Raw genomic sequence first — 5,886 nt, forward strand, 5'->3', positions numbered from 1 at the left:
AAAAAAAAAAAAAAAAAGAAAAACTCTGAAGGGAAAAAACCTTCATATCAAAATTTGGGGGAATGGGCCGGCCCGGTGGCGCACTGGATAGTGCGCCGCTTGGGAAGCGCGGTGGCGCTCCCGTCCGAGGGTTCGGATCCCACATACAGACCGGCTCCCGCTCACTGGCTGAGCGAGGCGCGGGAGCAACGCCGAGGCTTGCGATCCCGTTGCCGGTCCCCGGTCTGGTACGGGGGCAACACTGAGGGTTGTGATCCGTTGCCGGACATGGAAAAAAGACAAAAAGACAAAAAAAAAAAAAGAAATATGTCAGGGATGCCAAAAGGGGATTCTAACTTTGGGAGAGTAGTTTAGACTCTATAATCCAAGATGCCTTCCAATTCTAGGTTGCTAACTTCAATGAAATTCTGGTTTACCTGATCAGGTAAGATGATTAAGATGGAAAATGTTAAAATACTATTTGACAACCTTCTGGAGAAAAATGTAAATATTTAGAAGATAGGTGGAAAGGAAGATAAGTTTGCAGAATTTTAGGGAGATCCTATTGTTTAGACAAGGAACCGAGACCAAATATATTGGAGATTCAGGATAGGCCAATTTAATTTGGGGACTTGCTTCTTCAGTTCCATCCTTATGATCAAGCAAACAAAGTCACTAACTTCTATATCAATGACCTACATATCCTTTTCCCTTTACCTCCAGCTTCTAAAAGGGAATTTTAAAAATCCCCCTTTCTGATTTCTCTCAAAATCATTTATACTTGACTTCTACTCTCCAACTGGACTGGGTCCCCTCAAGCAGTGGTCACTAATAACTTCTTAAGTTGCAAATCCTACACAGCCTGCTTTTAGTCCTTGATTTATCCAATCCCCGTGTGACATTTTGCCTCAGCTTTCACTTCTTGCCCCACTTTTCATCCTCTCTCTGAATAACCTCCCCATACCCCACTTACGCATGCCCAGTCCTATTTTGCCAGCCTGGAATCTCTCCTAGCCTCCAAACTCCTATTTACAACTCCACCATTGACAGCTTCTGTATACTCCACAGTTAACTAATGTCCAAAACTGAATGTAGTATTATTTTCCTAAAAATCTACTTCTCCTGCCATTCCTGTATCAGTTTCCCACACTGGGAAAATGGGGGTCTTCTTGGCTCCTCCATCTCACTCCACCTCTACATCTCTTACATCTCTTGTCAGTTCAACTCCCAAAGCCTACCGTTCATTTGTCCCTGTTCCTTTCCACTGCCCAACTCCAGATCTTCATCTCTCATCTAGGCTCCTAATGGTCTGTCCTTGAATTCTGTATTAACCACCAGTATAACAAGTCTAAAGCACAGTTCCGATGGCGTTTTTTCACTTGGGATGGTTCTTCATTGGTTTGGATGGTTATTGCCTTCAGAATAATGCCTATGTTCCTAAAAGTGTGGCTCAGTCTGGTTCTATCCTACCTGCCAGCCTCATCTCCAGCTATTCCCTCCGTGCACCTTGGAGTTCAGCTGTGAGAAACTGCCTGCTTTTCCATTTCTGTGTGAATTGTTCTCATCTACCATTCCTTGGCCTGGCAAACTTATCATATCTCAAGGCACAGCTTAGATTGTACCATCTTTTACCTTGAATTTGCCCACCACTAGGCAGACTTAGCTCTCTATCTGTTTCAATAAACATATCCCCATCAAAGCATACATGGGAAAGGCAGAAGCTGTATAATGCAATGTATTTTACCCCCAGCTTAAGTTCCAAGAGCCTGACCACAGCTGAGCCAATGTGTCCCTTTCTAGTCATTTTTTGATTTGGGATGAGAGAGAGAGAGAGAGCTGGCACCAAACCTTTCTGCTATTCAGCTGGGGGATGTGGGGAGATGATCCTACAGAGAAACAAAGTAAGCCCAGACTCAGACTGTTGAAAAGGGCAGAAGTCAATGGAGCAAATGTTTAAAGATTTGTATAATAAAAAGTTGTCTGCAATAATTTTATACCTAAACACTTTTTTTAATGTGTAAGAATCTCAGAAATGTGAGGACTAAAATAAAAATGCCACCTACATGTTTGTCTTAAAAGAAATTCAAGAGAGAAAGCAAAACTAGAACTCAGGACTTGAAAAATTAAGTCATTAAGAACTGATGGTAATCCAGAGTTCTTGTTTGCTCTCAAAATTAAACACAAATATAAAATTAATTTTGTAGAGAAGATACATAAAAATAATAACCTAATAACATTGATCAAGCTATAAAACCACAGGAAACAAAACAGAAGACAAAACAAAACAACGAAACAGAAGACAAGGATATTCACATTAAACATCATGATTAAACATTTTTTGAAGTTCATGCCAATGTAGTAAGATAAGAAAAATAAATGAGTTACAAATGAGAAGATGATGACCATTATTTTGAGATTATATGATCATTTATGTTAAAAACTCAAAAGAATCAATTGAAACTTTGAAACTAATAAAGTTTAGTAAGCTTATTATATGTGAAATGAATATATGTTAAGCATATAAACTTCAGGAGTTTGTCTTATATATCAGCAATAACTTATTAGAAAATATAATGGGGAAATAAATTGTAATAGTTATGATACTTTGAGGTACAGTACAGTTTGGGGAATATATAGCTCCTGACAAAAGGTTATTCTTCCGAAAAACAAAGGCAATGCTAGGTATATAAAAGTAAGAGTCAACAAAAAATTATTAGTAAGAATAACATATATATGCATATATGTATGTGTGTGTGTGTATATGCAACTAAGAAAAAACACCCAAAAAAGAAACTATTTCCAGAAAACTAAACTTTTACTGAGAAGCATAAGGACAGGATGAAGTAATAAGTTGAGAGACATAGCAACGAGAAAACTTAATATTAGAAAAACATTCAATGCTTCTTCAAATAATACTTAAATTTAATAAAATCCAATCCATCTCAATATTTTTTTCTGGAAACTTAATGATGATCTAAGGTTCACATGACATCCAAAAAGAAATAACAAAGAAACACAAAATTTTGAGAGATCAAAGTAATAAGAGGGACTTCACATTAAGATGTTAAACTGTGTCACAAATTTACAATAAACAGAATAATATGGCACTGATGCCATATCCTAAACTTGAATTTTTCTTCTCCTTCTTTGTCTACCTGCTCAAAAGCATTTTTTTCTATGAAACTTTCTCAGACAATCTAATCTGGAAGTCCTTTCCCATAATATGTTTGTTCTTTTTGGATGCCATATCCTAAACTTGAATTTTTCTTCTCCTTCTTTGTCTACCTGCTCAAAAGCATTTTTTTCTGTGAAACTTTCTCAGACAATCTAATCTGGAAGTCCTTTCCCATAATATGTTTGTTCTTTTTGGCCATTGATTCCATACTCTTGGCTATATAACAAAACTTGTACATGTCTTTTCTCCCACAAAGTTTAAGTTTCTACGGTTTTATCATCATTGCTTTAATGTGTTTATACCGACAAGATAAAAACAGTTTTTTTCGATATCTGTGGTAGAGGGTAATATGAGATTTAATAACATAATGCTAAAGCATCAAAATTAGGTCTGAAGACCTATCCCAGATATATCAAATCAGAAGCTACATTTAAATGTGATCCTCAGATGATCTGAATGGACATCAAATTTTGAGAAGCACTGCATTAAAGAATTTCATGGAACAAAAATATTCCATAACTCTCCTAAAGTAATCAGATATAGTTGGATATTTTTCTGTGCTACAAACAAATAAAATTATTCAAATCTTATGTTTCCTTTATAGACAAAAATTTATTGATATCAAAAGCAAAAATTTATTGATACCAAAAAGTGCACTAAAGAAATGTGGATTCAGGTGATGGAGTAAGTCTAATGAGAAAGGCAAACAAGGGGGCATGTACGTGGGGACTGTGAAAGTGGCAGCTCATAACTTCGAAATGATTTACTGGTTTACTCCTCCAATAGGGCTTTCTAATTTCTCTTCTCAGCCCAGATTCCTCTACTAAGATGCTATTCATTGCCATCACTTACCTAATCTGCATTTTAACCTGAGCTACTCTGATCTTCCCTCCAACTCATTATCTTCTTCACAAAACCAGCTCTTCCTCATGAGGTCCCCATTCCCACCAACCTAAACCTCAATCCACAGATCATCCACTAAAATGTAAGTTCCCTAACAGCACAGAGTATGGCTGTTTGGTTCACTTACTATATATCTCCAGGGAATAGACTAGAACCAGGTATACAGTAGGTGTTAAACAATCGAATGTTCAACAAAAGAATCTAAGCATACCAATTTGGACAACCTTTATTATCCCAGTTCTTTCATCAGTTTATAGTCAATCACCACATCTCCTTGGGACAGTGCTTATTTTACCCTGGAAGTTCCTTTAAGTCTGTTCTTATTGTGTCACCAACCAGCACCATAACTGCCTCATGCCTGGGCTATCGTAGTAAAGTCTGAGATACTCTCTGTCTCCTTTCTCTAGTTTTCTAACATCTCCAAGTAACTTATTATAGTCCACTGTTGCCCAAAGTGTTAAATCTAAACATTTTACCCTGGCATTCAGTTCTCTAAAGTCCAAACCCAAGCTTCTTTTCTGGTCTTGTTTCATGACTTCCTAAAGGGAAGATAATCTAGTCATGCTTCTTTACTGTACATTCCATGATAGAAAATATTTCCCCAAAGAAAAATGTCCTTTCTTATCATATCTGCCTATCACATCCTACCCATTCCTCAAGACTTGACTCATCCCACGTTCTCAATGAAACATGATACTTGATCGCTCTAGCCTGACATGATTCATCTTTGACTCATCTCCAGGGATATCCAGTGAGTTCCTTGCAATTTTCATGACAGCCATTATCTATAATGCCCAACACGTACAGTGTATATTCCTTTGAACATCTCTCCTTCTGCATATGTGTTGTATGTATGGTTAAATGAAGAGATCAGGTTAGGCAAACCTGGCACTAAAGCCTGTCTTTACCATGTGGTAATAGTGTAATGTGAGACAACATACTTGCCCTCTCTGGTTCTCAGTTTCTATGTCTATTAAAAAGGACCTACCTTAAGTGTTGATGTAATGAAAGTAGATCACATATTTTGAAAAGTTCTTAGCAGGTATCTGGAACATAGAGAATACTCAACAATGTTGGCATCTCTTCCCCAGAGCCCATTTCTCACTGTTGAAGCTACTTTGTATTCTTACATATTTCAGCAGATCAAAATATTTATTTATTCATTGGTGAATTGATAAAGGCTAATGTTGGATGTCAATACAGATTTTCCACTGAAGTATTTTTAGATCAAAATTTTTTGCTCCTGGGGCCAGCCCGGTGGTGCACTGCTACAGTGCGCCGCTTGGGAAGCGTGGCAGCGCTCCCGCCGAGGGTTCGGATCCCACATACAGACCGGCCGCTCACTGGCTGAGCGAGGTGCAGGGGCAACACCGAGGGTTGCGATCCCGTTGCCGGTCCCGGTCCAGTACGGGCGCGACACTGAGGGTTGCGATCCATTGCCGGTCACAAAAAAAGACAAAAAGGAAAAAAAAAAATTTTTTTTTGCTCCTTTTGAACCAGAGTAGACACGCTCCTCTAAAAGAAAGGTGCTAGGGGGAGTAAATAAAAGGGAGGCAATAGACAATGTACCTTAGAGTTTCTCTCTGTTACTTAAAATATCTTTGATAACATGTCTTGTAAGGGAGAGTAGTTTAGTGATTAAAACTATACTGAGAAATAGAATATGTTGTAAAAAAAAACCTCACTGTGTAACCTTGGACAGGTGGCTTAGTCTCTCTGAGTTTGTTTTCCCATTTAACAATGTGATTAGATCAGATGACCCACATTGTCCCTTGGAATGTTACAAGGATATAGTTACTTTGCTATGGAATACCAAGATTGTAATATCT

The sequence above is a fragment of the Galeopterus variegatus genome, unplaced genomic scaffold (genome assembly GCF_000696425.1).
Source record: "Galeopterus variegatus unplaced genomic scaffold, G_variegatus-3.0.2 Scaffold1685, whole genome shotgun sequence".
Lineage (NCBI taxonomy): Eukaryota > Metazoa > Chordata > Mammalia > Dermoptera > Cynocephalidae > Galeopterus > Galeopterus variegatus.